The 16,083-nt window shown below is 57.4% G+C and overlaps 1 protein-coding gene across 7 annotated transcripts in view; it reads left to right on the top strand.

Annotated features, from left to right (window-relative positions):
* The first annotated feature begins 5,873 nt into the window (after positions 1 to 5,873).
* The window catches only part of PPP6R3 (protein phosphatase 6 regulatory subunit 3), a 119,128-nt gene continuing 108,918 nt past the window's right edge, over positions 5,874 to 16,083 (top strand). For 6 of the 7 annotated variants that reach the window (XM_037517434.2, XM_037517433.2, XM_037517431.2 and 3 more), the window contains exons 1-2: positions 5,874 to 5,943; positions 6,769 to 6,928. The gene's annotated coding sequence lies outside the window, so the exon portion shown is untranslated. The remainder of the gene's footprint in view (positions 5,944 to 6,768; positions 6,929 to 16,083) is intronic. The other variant, XM_037517432.2, reaches the window with a different exon arrangement.

Genomic DNA, 16,083 nt, shown 5'->3' with positions numbered 1-16,083 from the left:
TTCACTCTCCTCCTGGGCCTACAGATTCTTGACCTGGGCTCCCCCCTGAGGTCACGACCTGCGTGCCAGCCAGAGTGCTGCTGCCCATGGAGAGGGCACTAGGGGCCGGGGACGCTCCAGGACCCACCATCCATGTGGCCCCAGTGGAGGGGGCTGTGGGGTGCACTCGCCCCGGGCGGTGGGGAGCCCCAGCCCTCCGGGCCCTGCTGTATCTGTTCCAGGTAGGCCTCAGCCGCCCAGAAGGGGCTGGAGACCGGCAGATGAGGCCTCCCTGCACCCTGGGTGCCCAGTCTGGAAGGAGGTGGAGTGAGCCATCGAGGGGCGGGGCTGCGCTCCCTCACCAGGCCAAGCCTCGGGTGGGGAGGACCACATGGGGAGGGGTGGGAGGAGCCCTGCAACCCCAAGGGCCTGACCCTGATCTGGAAGTCAGGGTGGGGCTGGAGGAGAACTACGTCGTGGGGTGCGGGGTGCACACTTCCCCTGACCATCGAAATGCAAAGACCTGGAACAAGGGCTCCTGGCAGGCCGGCGGCCTCCAGGTGGAGAGCCCCAGAGCACAGCGCCCTGGGGTCCGTGGCCTGGTGCTGAGGAGGTTGGGGGGGAAGGCTGTCGTGCACGTCTGCCCTGCCAGGGGCCCAAGCCAAGCCAAGCCCAGACGTCAGGGCACAAGCCTGCCAGGCCTGGTCTCCTGTGACAGACCTTCAGTCACCTCTGCTCTCCATGGCTGGTACATGCTGGAGACAGGGGTGACCTGCCCTTAGTGCCAAGCCACAATGAGCCAGGGAGCTGGCCTGAGCCCCCTGAGAGGACCTTGGTGGACACTGGGGTGGGATCAGCCTCTTCTGCACACTCGGGTGGTCAGTCTGTTAAGGAAGGGTACGTCCCGCCTGGGGCTGCTAAGGCCTCCCCCAGACAGGGAGCCACGCCCCTTGGGGCCAGCTGGGAGCAGGTCCTGGCAGAGGTGGCTGTGACCTGCGAAGGCTCAGAGAGGCTCTGTACCCGCCCACGGCCCCACCGCTCTGGACAGGCAGAGCTGGTGGGTGCACCTGAGCTCCCAGGCCTCAGGCAGGGTCCCCTGCCCCTCTAAGCACTGAGGATTCCCCCACTTCCAGGTGGGGTTCCAGGGCAGTGCCCCAAGGTGATAATACAGGCGTCCGTCCCAACCCGGGCAGTGGGGCGAGAGGGCCTTTGCTGACTAGAAACTGTCCTGACTGCCCTGGTCACTCTCCTGCCTTTCCAGCCACGCATCATGGGGGTTCCCCAGGGAGATCCCTCCTCCTCCCAGACGGAAGGTGTCAGGCCAGGGAACTGAAAGAGCAGCCTGGCCACTGGCCGTCCGTCAGCCATGGGTCGGGGGAGGGTTGTCACCCCCCATCCTGGACATGCCCCCGATAGCACTGTCCCATGGCCGGGGGACCACCTGGTAGCCAGAGGCTACCCTGCTGGACTCCTTCCTGCCAGATGGTCAGCTAGGGGGACTCGAGGAAAGCCCACCTCCCACAATGTAAGCACCCACTGGGAGCAGAGCCCTGTGCTGGAGTCACAGTGGGGGGTCCCAGAGGTCAGGTGGTGCGGCCTCTCCTTCGAAGGCGCTTCATATCCAGCGGTGGAGGCGGACAGTTTTCAGAGCCATGGGGACAGTGTAGTGTTGAGCTATCCAGCAGCCCAGAGAGGGGGTCAGATGGGATGGCAGGGAGGGCTTCCTGGAGGAGGCGAGGTCCGAGCTGTGTTTTAAGTCACACGGTTAAATAAAGGCAGCTTATTTCGTGTGAACGCCATGATGGCCAGCTAGATGGACGGAGTCCTCCACCTGTAGTTGAGGGAACCAAGGCTTGGGAGAGAGTGAAGACCAGATTTTTTTCATCAATTTGTTCAAGTATCCAAAAACCATGACTAATTGGCTAATTGGGTGCTCATCGAGGTAGCCACCTTCCCTCCAAACCCTCTCACCCCTGCAGTGTTGCCTGCTCTTCTCCACGGCCAGACAAGATGCAGTGGGACCAACCGGGACGTTTGAGGTTCCGTCTCCACGAAACCTGGGCAGTCGGGAAACTGGGTGGGCCTGGGGTCCCACCTGGCCCCTTCGGAGTTCTCCAGAGCCTCTCAGCTGGAACCTCACAGCATTGGGACCCCCTAAAGACCACACCCTTGTGGGCTGGGCTCCAGGAAGACCCCTTCCTCCCTGGCTCCTCCCCTGAGGTCCTCTCCCAGAGGCCCTTGCACACATCTCTTTCCCTCCGCCCAGGAGCCTTTTTTTTTTTTTTTTTTTTTTTTAATATAGAGGCATGTTTTATTTATTTATTTATTTGTTTGTTTATTTTGTTTATACATGCACTGGGTACAGTCAGAAGCGCAGGAGGGTGAGAGAATTCACCAGAGCCAGAGCAGGGAGCAGAGCAGGCAGAAGGACCGAAGTCCACTGCTGAGGGGAGCAGCGGGCGGCAGGAGAGGTCTGCGCGCCATGCGGGACCCTCCTCCGGTGGCCGGGGTGCAGCCGGGGATCGAACTGGCGCCGCAGAGGCCCCGGGCAGCTCCGCAACCCAGCGCTCAACCGCTGCGCCACCGGGGAGGCCCCAGGAGCCTTTTTATAGCTGGAAGGTAGCCCTGACTGCTGGTGACTCGGGGGCTCCTCTTTCTGCAGGGGCCCTTTTGATGGGAAGGGAAACACTTGCCTCCTCCCAAGCCGGGTGGAATCTTAGTGCAGTGGAGAGAAGGAAGAGAGAAAGACTAGCCCCGTGTCCCTGGTCAAAACTGTCGCCCCTGCATCGCCCACCAGAGCCCCTTCTCTGGCCCTTCTCTCCAGCCACCCCGGTCTTCGGCCAGGGAGACCCCACCCAGACCTCGGAGCAGGACTGAGCACTGGCGACACCCCAAAAGGAAGTTTCTTTAGTCAAACTTACTCAATTTAAAGTCTTTTTCTTGATCCTGAGCTAGTTTTTGCTGAGAGTGTGCTAAAATGTCCTCTTCTGTGAAATCACAGAAATGGTAAATGGTATTAAAATAAAATCATTACTCGATAGAATTAACAGTTGGCAGCTCTGTTCCCAAAAGTTAATAAATAATAGCTGGGTGATGGGTGTTCATGATGCTTTCCTCACTCCTGTTGAGCCTGTCTGAAGACACTCATATAAGATTTCTTTTTTAGGTGTAGCTGGGTTGAAATCGAAAATTAGACCACAAAAGGACTCAAGGAGAGAAGCGGGTGATGATCTGTGAAATCTAGACGTTTTAGGATGGCGAGGCCAAGGTAATGTTTCTGAATCACTTTCCTGCCCAAAGCCTGTCTGTAGCACCCTAGGGCTCCTGAGAGAGGGGCACGGCTCAGATGCCTCCTCCTCTCAAAAGTCCTCCCTGACTTCAACCCTTCAGGCTAGTTTAGGAGCTCCTTATAATTGGAGATTATGGGGGCCCACTTATATTGGGCGAGGTACTACATTATATCACTTAATTACAGTCCACCTCAAAGTCTGGGATGGAGGCGCCTGAAGCAGGTACTGGCAAGTCTTTTGATGATGAATGAGTAAAGGGATGCACAGATGGGTGGGTGACTGGGCCCTCCCCAGGTTCCCAGGAGGGCAGGTCCCCGTCTTGGCTGCCTTCTCCGGCCCACGCCCAGCCTTCCGCTCAGGCACCCATCTGGCCGAGTTCCCTGCCGCGTCTCCAGTGCTCCTTGGTCCAGCCCCTGGGGCCTGCCCTTCTGGGCCTGTGCTGCCCTGTTCCAATCTGTCTTTTCTAAGTATGGCCAGCCCTGAACACACCCTTCTCCAACCAGTAAGTTTTTCCTGGTTCTCGAGTCTGAGCAAATACCCTTCTTTAGCTGGTTCTACAAAGGCCTCTCCCCTTCTCTGCCCCCAGGTCTGTGATGACCCTTGCCCCTCACCCAAGGGATATTCTTCCCTCATCAAGCTTCTGTGCTTCCCTCTCCCAACCTTTTCCCTAACCTGGGTTTCAGTCCCAGCTGTGCTCTCTGGCTGTGTGACCTCAGGCAAGGCTCCTGGCCTCTCTGATCAGCAGGATCAATGTGAGGGACATTTGCATTTGCCCGGGGTGCACCCTTCAGGCCATGGGCACAGATTGGCAAATATTATCACCAGTAGTTTACAGATAAGAACTGGAAAATCGGAGGCTAAGATCACCCAGCCAAGGTCACTCAGCCTCTGTGGGCCACAAATGGTGTCTGAATTCTTTCTGGAGCCTCAGTGAACTAGCCTGCAGAATGGGATGATAGTAGAGTTATGCAGCTACCAGCACAGAGGGTCTGCCTCCAGGCTCAGGCACTGCTGAAGGGGGTTCGGGGTGTGGGGCGATGCAGACCTGGCTCCCCATGTCCTGGGCTGGACCCACCCCAGAGGGGTTTCATTCTCCCCCAAGTCAGTGAGGGGGAGGCATTCAGGTCAGCTGCGTGGTGCAAAGGTAGGAGTGCAGCCTGGCGGTCATCTCTAACCGTCCCCAGCCCCGCTACGGCTCCTGCCTCCCTCGCACGCCCCTTGGCCAAGCTGTCATTTTATAGGTCCTGAGCACCAGCAGGCAGTCGGGAAGCCCCACTTGACCATATCCCATCCTCCCTGACCAGCCAGCACCCGAGGAGCCAGGAAGCCATCTGTCCTAAACTCGGAGACCCCACTCGACTCCAGGCCTGGGGGGCGGGGGGCCTGAGGGCCGGGCCTGTTGGTTTCCCTCTGCCTGATGGTGCTGTCCTCAAGTCCCTACACGACCTGGGCACCTCTGGCGCCTCCTGTCCCCGCACGACTGGCTCCCACCACGACCCAGGCCCCTCGCAGAAGGCTCCAGCCCACCTGGGGTCTCCGTCTCTGTCCCTGCCAGCTGACCCAGCAGCCCACGCTCCTGGGCCCGGGCTGAGGCGCCCCCTGCTCGGCAGGCCCCGGTGGTCCTCGGCGTGGCCACTCGGCTCGCTTTCCCGGGGCCCTAGGCTGGCCCGTCCTGCCCGGCCCTGCGCCCGCGGCCCCCTTGTGGGTGGCCAGGACTCTGGACCGCCCCTTGCATGCATGCGGGAACCAGGCAGGGTGTCCGCAGGTGGGCACTCCTGCGTGGCCCGCACGGCCCCGAGAGGGGACGGTTGGGGGTCCGGGCCGGCATTTTGGAAAAAGGTCCTTTGTAAACGTTTCCGAAGAACAAAAGCACAACACTTCTCCCGAGGGAAGGAGGTGGCCAGTCCCCTCCCTTGGCCCCACACCTGAGAGCGCCACTTTAATACAGGTGAAGTGACCACGACGGGCCATTTCCCTTCACAAAAGTCAGCCCTGGAGAATGCGGGCATCGATCCCGCTACCTCTCACATGCTAAGCGAGCGCTCTACCATTTGAGCTAATTCCCCACCTCGAGCCGGCTTCCGCCGCCGCGGCGCATTGTGGCTCACGTCATCACCGGTTTCCTCCGGCTCGGCCCGCCCGCCGCCGCCGACCCCGCTCCCTCATTGGCTCCCTCGCGGCCCCCGCTCCCCGGGCGTGATTGGTTTGGCTCACTTTAGTTTTTAAAAGCATTGGCTATCGGATTGGTGGTCCGAAGCGTACGTCAAGAGGCGGCCCTGCTGTTGCTACGGCGTGGGGGGCCCCGGCCAGGTTTCTCCGGCCTTCTGATTTGTTTCTCCGGGCTCCAGGGTCCTAGAGGTTCCGGATCCGTCCAGACCATGGGAAAAGAATGCCTCCCTCGCGCTTGACGGACGGGGCCTGCGAGCCAATCGGAGTGAGTGCAGCGGCGCCGCTGGGCGACCCAATAGGCCGCAGGGGGCGGGGGAGGGAGGCCAATGGGCGTGCGGCTGGGGGCGGAGACCGGGCCGCGATTGGCCGCCGGGCGGCTGGAGGGAGGGCGGGGGGCACTCAAGGCCTGCTTGATACGTCCGCCATTTTGGGCGCTTCGCTGATGGTGTCGGTGAGCGCGTTTCCCGCCTGAGCGCAACTAGCGGCGGGTCGCGGGCACCTCCAGGTAATGGGGAGGGGGCGGCGGGCGGGCCGCGGCGCGGGGGCCGGGCGCGCGGCTGCGGGGCTCCTCGGCCGGGCCCCGGCGCCTCGGGAGGGAGCGTCCCGGCCCCCTCCCCTCCCCCCCGGAATTCGCCGCTCGGCGGCCCGGGAGGCGCGGCGCCCGCGCCCGGCCCGGCCCGGCCCGTCCCGCCGCTCCTGTCAGCCGCCGGGGCCGCGCCGGGCCGGGCGCCGGGGCGGGCGCGGGCCGGGCCGCCAACTTTGCGCCCCGCGGACCTGCGCGGCCTGGCGGCCGGGCGGGGCGCGCCCCGGCCCTCCGCGCTCCGACGCGCCCGGCCCGGAGACTTCCCGGCGCGGGCCCGGAGCGTGTCGGGTCGGAGCCGCCGCTCGCCGCGGCCGGGGTGGGCCGCCGTCCGGGGGGCCGTCGTCAGGGACGCCGCGGCCGGCGGGAGCCTCTGGCGCTCGGACGCCGGCGGAGACGCGAGGCCCGGCGGGCGCGGGCGGGCGGGCGGGCGGGCGGGCGGGGGGGCTGCCGCGGGCCGGGCACCTCCCTCCGCACGCGGCCGGGCGCGGAGCGGCGCCCTCGCCCCCGCCGGCCCGCCCGGCCGCCCGGCCCGGGGCTTCGGGGCTTCGGGGGCGCCGGGCCGGGCCCGTCGTCCGCGCCCGCTGGCCCGGGGCCGCTCCCCGGGGAGGGGCGCTGGGGGGCGTCTCCTCCCGGCGTGGAGGCTGCCCCTCGGGGAGGGGGCGCGGCCTGGAGGCGGCCCTCAAGGTCGCGTCGCGGGGAGGGGGCGCGTGGGGGCCCCGTCCCAGCCCGCGGGTGTCTGTCTCCTAGGTGGTGGTTGCGCCCTCGTCCCTCCGGAGCTCGACGCGGATGCCCGGCGGGGCCTCGCCGCCCGCCCTGTGACCCGGGCGAGTCGCTCGGCGCCCCTGTACCGCGGGACTCGGCGTAGCGGCCACCTCGGAGTTTGTCGGGAGCCCAAGAGTTAACCCAGGTAAGGCGCTGGACGTCTTGCCTGGCGCGAGGTTCGTCTTAGTCATCCGAGGCGCTTGTGCTTCCACTTACGTCGGGTTTTTAAAAGTTGGATCCTCGAGGGAGTCGGGGGAGCGCCCGGGCCCGCCCGCGGGGTGTCCGGGAAGCTGCGTGTCTGAGAGTCAGCCGAGCCGGGAACAGGAATCGGAAGTTGTGTTAACTTTTCCTTGGTGGCTGAAGGTTCATTAAATTACATATGTTTGCTGGAGTAATTAGTGGTGGTGTCGCAGCGTGTTTTCAGAGGTGGTTAAATATAGCGAAGCCCATCTGGAGCAGAAGTCCGGTTCTGCTCCCCCGTGCTTCGGAATACTACAGCCCCCCCCCCCCCCCCCCCCCCCCCCCCCCAAGTCCGTAACTCCGGGCTCCTCGGTGTGCTCGTCCTGAGCGTTGTTGAGGGTTGGAAGGCTACTGTGCTTTGAGATACGCTTCAGTGGAGACCGTTTGGAGAATAGCTGCTGTCCTGGCTGCCTGCTGTGGAAGCTCTTGGCCTTTCTGGGCTCTCCAGTCGCTAACAGAACGCCGGGCCGGCACACACACGCACCCCCTTTTCATTCCTGCTCGGGTGCTTCTCCTGGGCTCTTGCCCTTCCTTGGTACTTACTTTTTGCTCGGGCCCTGGCTGGCTCTGTCGCACGGGGGAAGTGTCTTGATAGGCTCAGAGGAGTGTGTTGCTGGCTAGCTCGCTCGCGAACAGGAAGGAGATTGTTTGGTTTAGAAAACTTCAGCTCCTGTGTAAATTATAGCGGGACAGAGCAGAAACTTGCTTCAGTGAACTACGTGAGGCTCTGAAAGCCATTTCATAACTGGGTAGAAAATGAGTAGTGGTAAAACAGTAATAAATACTCGTAAAAATAGTAGTGAAATGAGGACTTGACTGGACCAGGTTTGCTTACCTTCCTCAGCATCCATTTGGTGCAGAGATAACGCCCACTACGGCTAGACCATCTCTGCCTTAAATAGAGTGCTTATCAGGATTGGCATTCAGTGTGTTTCTGTGATAAAGTTTTATCTTGCAGTTTCATGTTGGATATTTGAGAGGCAGCCTGAGTCTCCTCTGTTGGTCCAAAATTTTACAGTGTTTATTAAAATCCTTAAGATGAGTAAATGATGGTGATAATGAAGCTCTACTAACCACCTGCTCAGTAAAAACTCATTAAGTTTATTTCATAAAAAGCACAAGAGGCTGTGGTTTGGACCTTCTGTTAGTCAAGATCTGGACTGGCTCGTGTTGACGAGAATGACTGACAAAATGGACCTGGTCTCTTGGCTTGAAGCGGTTTTCTTATTTTTTCCACCCTTAAGAGAACCTTAAATGATTTTTAGTTTACTCTAGGTCAGTGGTTTTCAGCGAGGTGAGGGGACTTTTTGTTCCCTGAGAAACATTGAACAGTGTCTGGAGGAGTTTTGTTTGCCCTAACCTCTCCGGGGGTGGGCCATGTGGCTTCTGAAGGGCAGAGCCCAGGAATGCTGTTAAACATCTCTATATGTATGGGACAGACCTGCGCTCCCCTACCCCCAGCCAGACAAAACAGACAAGACAGTTACCCAGCCCAGCAGCGGCAGTGCCGAGGCTGAGAGGGCCTGCTCTGGCTGAAAGCCAGGCTGCCCTGTGTTGGCGTCACTGGGGACACTTTCTGAGACCATGGGATCTTTGACTTCACCTCTGGCGGTTAGTTTGTGGTGGGGTTGAGAAAATATCTTTAAAAAGCTCCCTAGGCAGTACTGAAGTGCAGCTAGGTTTTGTTTTGTTTTGTTTTGTTTTTTTTTTTAAATAGAGGCATGTTTTATTTATTTATTTTATTTGTTTGTTTTGTTTATCCATGCACTGGGTACAGTCAGAAGCGCAGGAGGGTGAGAGAATTCACCAGAGCCAGAGCGGGGAGCAGAGCAGGCAGAAGGACCGCAGTACACTGCTGAGGGGAGCAGCGGGCGGCAGGAGAGGTCTCCGCGCCATGTGGGATCCTCCTTCGGTGGCTGGGGAGCAGCCGGGGATCGAACTGGTGCCGCAGAGGCTGCGGGCAGCTTCGCAACCCAGCGCTCAACCACTGCGCCACCGGGGAGGCCCCGCAGCTAGGTTTTGGATCCACTTGTTTTCAACCACAGATTTTAGGGACTGCTGATGGGCCAAGGAATCCTTCTGGTGACCTGTGGACTCTGCCTGGGACGTGACTCGGTCGTGGGGAGAGATGGTGTATGTGTGGAAGGCGGCCCTGTGAAAGACAGTAGCTGAGCTCTTTTTATAAAATAACCGTGGCACTTTCTTCTCTCTCTAGCTCATGAAAATGCCATATTGCGCTGAAACGCAGTGGCCCCCTCAGAGGATAGAGGTGTTGGCTCCTGTACGGACCCATCTGCTGTGCGGTCATCTTTGAGTTTTCAGTCTTCTGCCCTCATCCCTCATCAGTCAATTGTCACTTCTGTTTTTAGGTGCCAGTTTTAGTTAACCCTGGATCAGTTTGCTTGTTCTGCCCCTTGAGGGCAAGAAAGAGGTGTGCTCGGTGCTGAGCTTTCCCGCGTGGTGGCTGGGCCTGCTCCCGGGGCCGCTCCTGGGCACTGCGCTCTGACCCGCGCAGCCGCGCGTTTCCTCCTGCGGAGATGAGGTGCAGTAGCGAGGAGCTGGGGGCCTTTCTGGCTCATCATTAAAAACTTACATTATCTGGCGTAGTGAACGGAAGAGTGTTCTTACAAAAGCCGTACATTTGCAGCACCTGAATGCTAGTATCTGGACGTGGAGAAGGTGGATGATCGCATAGGCGTGTCTACTGCTTGAGCCTGCGATTCCACCACGTGACCACGTTGGTGATGACCAGCGGCCCTGCCCCATCATCTCAGCTTCACCTATTTGAGCAGCAAATGTATTAATTGAGCCCTTGCTCTGGCCGGGCTGTGTCAGGGAGTCGCGAAGGGCTGGCCGTCTAGAGGGAGAGGCAGCAGTGGCTGCGGTTTTGCCACAGAGGCCGGACACCAAAGCCCGGTGTCGTGGCGCGGGAGTCAGTGAGCAGCTCCCAGGGAGAGACCCAAGAGGCTCCGGAGGAAAGATCCAGTGTTCGCTGGTTGGGTGGTTGAGATTGCTAGAGGTCTCTCGGCAAACAGTAAAATAGCTCTCACGCCTTAGTTTCTGTGTGTGACGTGGTTGCACGCACTCGCCTCCTTGCTTGCGAGTCTTTCGTCCTGTGCTGGTGAAGCTGAACCCTGCACGCCTGAGGGGAGGGTCCGTATTGTCTTCTCCTGAGTCCGTCAAGTGAGGGGCTCCCTGCTCCTCAGAGAGGCCGTAGCTGAGCTGAGCTCTTGAACCTCCTCGAGGTTGCTGGTGCTTGCAGCCAGGATCTGGATTCGGGTTGATTTGGAGATTTGTTCTTGGGGCCCTTTGACTTTGGCTTATTAGATTTAGTTGCAGCGGAAACCCCCTTTCTTGTCCTCTCCCCTTTATTTTTCTTTATTGGGACAGGGCAGGTAGTCGTGGGTCAGATCGGTACCCAGTTTGTTGCCCACTCGATTGATCGGAACTGACACCTGGATCCGGCTGCATGGGGAAGTAGCGAGTGAAGGGGAATCTTGGCGGTGCTCGAAAGACTTTTCACCTGTGACGCTTTCAGGTCACGGACTTGGCCAGAATCTGGTTTACTCTGGGTAAAGGCTGTTTACTGCCTGTCACAGCGGGTTAGTGTTGAGCCGGGTGATAGGTACTAGTGACAGCTGCGTGTTGAGTTTATACAGGTAGAGTTTGAGACGTTCTGAGCATCTTTTGCTGATAGAAGTAACCTCATTTTGTACTTAGCGGCTCTGGAGAAAACTAGGGTGTTATTAGTGCCAGGGTTTCTTACAGTGGAATAGATATTGACTTGAAATGGTTTGTGTGCCTGAGAGAAACTGCCATGAAGTCTGTTGGCCCAAAGAGATTGTTTTTAGGAGCATGGGCGAGCAGAACTAAAAAGTTGCAGAAATAAGGGCATGACTGTTGGAGCCAGCTTGGAGAAAGCTGTGAGGGCTGCTCCTCGGAGCCCTGCGTCCCTGCACCTGAGCGCCGCCAGACGCTGGGGAGGAGAAAGGAGAGCTTGCCTGGGATGAGACCCCGATGGGGCCCAACGAGGCCACTATGTTATGCTGCCTTTTAAGGCCTGCTCCCCAGGGGCCTGGTCATTAGTAGACCTTGGCTGGACCATGGTGAAACCTGGACTTTCACTGCGCAGATGGGGGCAGTGGTAGGAGGAACCCTGGCGGGCACTGGCTTGATTGGCTATTTGGAGCTTCCGTTGAGAGCATCATGGTTTTGGAGCTAGAACAGAATTTAGAAGTCACTGATTCTTACAGAAGAATTTGACCGTGCTGGAGAACGGGCTGCTAGGCTGCTGAGGAGCTCAGTCCCCGGCGGCTCCCCAGGGCTGTGGGGCCCGCCGAATCAGTTTCCAGCCTCTGCCTCACGAGGGATGTCGCAGCTGGCTCGCGAGGGGAGTTCCGAGTAAATGGCCGCACGCCGGCTCCTTTCGGTGCTGGTCCTTGCTCTTGTTTGGGCTCTGTGTGCTGAGGGACAGCATCTCCGTTTCCACCTGTTTCTGTTGCTTCTGAGCCGAGGACAGGTCTCCTCTGCCTCTGTGGCCTGTGAGCAGCCCCTTTCGATGGAACACCGCAGTGTCAGAACCCCTCGCGCTGTGGACTCTGTCCTCACCTCCTGACCCCGCGGGTGGATTCCGCAGCTCGGCATTTGGCAGCCATCAGAAGCGTAGCATTTTAAGCTAAGGGAGTTTTGTCAGATCTGTCCTCAACTCCGAGGACATTGTGGTGTTCAGGAGGGCCCAGGGGCTGAAGTAACTGCCTTTGAGTTTGGCTCACTTGGCCATCCAGCTGTGTCTAGTTACTCCGCGGCGTCTCTGTCCTTTAATTTCCTTGTCTCAGAAATGAGTATTAAATATAAACTAATTAATTAGCACAATGTCTAGTACACAGTAGTAGTTTATTAATATCGTTGCTGTTAGCCATCTTCATACTAACTGGTGAGTCAAGGGCGGAAACTATACCGTAGTGGAAGGTGCAGGGAATGCCTGAAGCGGGAAATGGACCGTGAGGGGGTCCCGGGGGCCTGCGAGGCCTCCCTGCTCTGGGGAGGGCACTGTGATGTGCGCGGGGGTGGGGGTGCTGTAGACTTGGTGTTCCTGTGCCTTTTTAAAAATCAACTTTGGATTGTTACGTTTTACTTCCATACATGTGATAATATCTTATTTCTTCTGTGGGAGTAAAGATCACAGATTTGAAGTTTTGTACTTTGTTTTCTTAGTCTATAAAAATCTATAAAAATTTCTGACTCTCAGGACTTTATAGAGGTAACTTCTTTGAAATCTTCCATATTATGTAGAACCATTCCCCCCCTCCCCCCCCCCCCAGCCCCAGCTTCTATGTTCTTGAGAAGCTGAATGTGCCTTGAAGGGTCCGTTTATCTTAACAGGTGACTTAATCTGTGATTTTGCACTTAAATTTTTTTAAAACAAATTCCATGTTATACCCACACAGCTCTTTTCTGGAAAGGGTCCGTTTGTGTTAGGCTTTGCAGGCATTAATGGTGTTTGGAAGACGCAGCCTGCCCTGGCGGTGTGACAGCCCCGGAGACCGCGTGCGAGCAAGCCGGGTGGCCGCCCTTTGCAGACAGGTGGAGGCCGCTTTGGCCTCGTCTGCTCTTATCGATTTTTATTTTAATTTCTAATGAGAGCATTTATCCAGAGATCACACATTCAGCACGCGTGATGCTAAGTGTTCAGTGTGCACCCCGGCACTTGTTTGCCCGCTGACGGGAGCCCCCGGAGCCCGGCCCCCGGCGCCGGCCCTTGTCTCTCCCGCTCGCGCCCTGCCATCCGCCTGCCATGGTCGGGCGGGCCGGTCTTCAGACCGTGCCCACGGAGTCATTTGTTCTGCTCTTCCTTCCCTTCCCCCTACCTTATTCTTGCGATTCATTTATTCAAATAATGACAATTTTTGTGTCTTAGGCAGTTCTGGCATGTTCTGGCGCTGGGTATATTATTGGTGAACAAAACCCTCAAAAGTGCCCCTGCCCTCCAGGAGCTTATGTTCTAGTGTGGGCAGTTAACAGGCCAGTCAGGGGCACTGCGGCCATGCTTGCTGACTGAGCAGGGAGAAGGTGCAGCAGGGAGGTGGTGGCTGGGCGCTGTTTGCAGATCGAAATTGGGTAGTCAGGGTAGCCCTCCTTGAGGAGGGGCCCTTTGAGTGGAGGGGGCCAGCCAGCTGCCCACGGGGTAGGGTGAGGAGCCTGATGGACAGAGGTGTGAAGAGGGCTTGGCTTGCTCTTTGGGAGGAGGGACTGAGGAGGGGCTGTAGAAGCCACCTGGCTGGAGGGGAGAGCCCAGGGGTCCAGTGGGGAGGGGCAAAGGCTAGGAGCCAGCTATCCAGGCCAGGGTTAAGCTTTTGTCGTTTTCTGTGAGTGGGAGGGGGAGTCCTTGCAGTGCGTGTCACTGGGGTGTGACATGAGATGTAAGTTAGGTTTGTTTCGGTAGCGTCCCCTGATGCTGGTAAGCAGTTGTTGCACTGCAGAAAGATGCAGCAGAACGCTCATGGCCACCAGGATGGAGGGTGCCCAAGGGTGGGAGCGAGAATGGTCAGATTCTGGATGCATCTGGAAGGTAGCGTGGACAGGGTTTGCTGACAGATTGGATGTGGGTGTGGGGCCCCGGGGGGGGGAGGCTGCTGCTGGGCGCTGTCTTGTGGGGAGTGGATTGCCATTTATGAAGAAAGGGAAAAACCAGGAGTTGTGTTGGGGACATGCTTATGAGGCTTTATAAGCCGACTGGAGGCGTGTAGGATTAAGGCATTCGGAGTGGAGGGGAGGGGTCTGGGCAGAAGCTGTTCTATAAGAACGAGCCTGGAGTGTGGGAGTGGAAGTGGACCGAGTCCAGGAGGCAACGCCAGGGTGGCCTCCAAGGTTGAGGAAAGCCAGGAGAGTGCTCTGATGTGTCCGGTGCCTCGCGCTGCTGTGGTGAGGTCCAGTAAGATGAAGGCCTGGACTGTCCAGTGGCTTTGGCAGCATAGAACTCATGGGTGACCTTGACCATAGCCCTGCCCACGCAGTGGTGCAGGAAGAGCCTGTACAGGAGGGTTCGCAGCCCGGAGTGGAGAGGATGGCAAATAGAGAAAGCTCTCGTGGGCATGTGCCGGGACACTGGAGAGAGATTTGGGACCCCGGAAGGTTCTGTTGAAATGGGAGAGATGATAGCATTTTTGTGATACGGGTGGGGACAGTTGTCTTCAGAGTAACTTGAAACAGGAGAGGGACACATGCTGGAGCCTTGTTCCTGGGGAGTAAGCCAGGCACCTTTGGGAGAGTCCTTGGGCGCTTGAGGGGAGGCATCATGTTTTCAGGGCTCATCCATGTGGTGGCCTCTGTCAGTGCGTTGCTTTTTATTGCCAAGTGACATCCCACTGTGTGACTGACCCGTGTGACCCGTGCACCAGTCGGTGGGCATTTGGGCTGTAATGGACCCCTGTGGCTGTGAGCACCTGTGTACAGGTCTCTGGAGGGGCGTCTGGTCCTCTTTCTCTTGGTAAATATTTAGGATAATGGAGTAACTGTTTCCCATTTTGAAGGACAACCAGACCTTCCCACAGTGGCTGCACCATGTTCCGTCTCCGTCAGCGCTAGGAGGGGCCCGGTGTCTCCAGTATTTAGTGCTTTGCGTGGAAAAAACATGACAGCATTGCAATGGGGGCAGCCGGTGTCTCCCTGCCGGCCCCTCTGGTCTTTCCCTGGTGACCAATGATGCGGAACGGCTTCTCAGGTGGTCGTTGGCTGTGTGTGTCTTTTTTTTTTTTTTCTCTTAATTCATACAAGAGCCGGGGTGCAGGCCAGAGGCACGGGAGGGTGAGAGGATTCACTAGGGACAGAGTGGGGAGCAGACCAGGCAGACTGACGCAATCCACTGCTGAGGGGAGCAGCGGGCGTGACAGGAGAGGTCTGCTCGCCATGTGGGTTGCTCCGAGGCCGGCCGGGGTCGAACCTGCACTGCAGAGGCTGCGGTCAGCTTCACAGCACTGCGCTCAACCGCCTGCGCCACCAGGGAGGCTCTGTTTGTGTGTCTTCAGAGGAAAGTCTGTTTCAGTCTTTCGTCTACTTGTACTAATTTATCTTGCACAACCTCAGTGTTCTTTCCTCCGCTTACTCGAGGGGTTCTGCATCTCTTCCGCCGTTTGGATTTCTGCCGTTGTTGAATTGTTTGGTTTTTCTTACTTGTAGGACTTCTTATATATTCTAATGAATAAATCTTTTGTTATCTGTGTGGCAGATGTCTTTGCTCAATTTGTGGTTTGTTTATTGCTGTTTGTGGAATTTAGGAAAAAAGTGTTTATTGAAAGCAAGGAGTGAAAAGGGCAGAAAAGGTGCTCGGTACCTTCCACGCATCTCTGGTCTTCATCGTGCCCATGCGGACAGAAGACCGAATCTTGCTTTATAGCTGATTGTCTTCAAACCTCCAGTGGTTGTGGTGTACTTTAGACTTTTTGTTGCTATTGCCTTTCTTTTTTTAAGTTTCACTTTGCTGGTGAATGGAAATGCAGCTCTCGGGCAGGCGTTTCTCCAGCTAGCCTGCGGGGACGCGTGGCTTCTCCGTGCGCGTCACCTTGTCTTTGACTGTGACACTTCATTTCTTCCCAATTCTTTCCCTGTGCAGCTCTCACCTCACCGTGCCGGCTGTGGCGTGGCCGTTCCAGGAAAGCGCCCGCTGGGGTGGCGGGCGCGCCGTGGGCTTGGTTTAGAGGAAATGCTTTCATCTTGAACCAGTCAGTGTGTGGGTGCTGTTTTTCCTCTGGGAGGTTGAGGAAGAGGCCTTCAGTCTTAAGGAGAATTTAAAAAAAATCACAAGTGGGTATTGAATTTAATTGAAAGCATTTCTCCACTTGATAGGATAATATTTTTCTTTAGTCCGGTATTATGAAAAATTGCTTTAAAAGGCAATTACTGAAATTAATACTACATTTCTGGGATAAATTCAACTTGATCATGACATGCTTTTTTAAAGAGAATGCTGTGTTTTTTGGTGTGTATGTTTGGAGTTCATGTATGCGTGCTCGTCAGGAGGACTGGTCTATAATTTCCCCTTTGTGGCCAGTCCTGGTCAGGGTT

The sequence above is a fragment of the Talpa occidentalis genome, unplaced genomic scaffold, assembly GCF_014898055.3.
Source record: "Talpa occidentalis isolate TD23 unplaced genomic scaffold, MPIMG_talOcc4v2.1 talOcc4.17, whole genome shotgun sequence".
Classification (NCBI taxonomy): domain Eukaryota; kingdom Metazoa; phylum Chordata; class Mammalia; order Eulipotyphla; family Talpidae; genus Talpa; species Talpa occidentalis.
The sequence above is the reverse complement of the archived record's forward strand: the minus strand, read 5'-3'. Positions and strand labels throughout refer to the sequence as shown.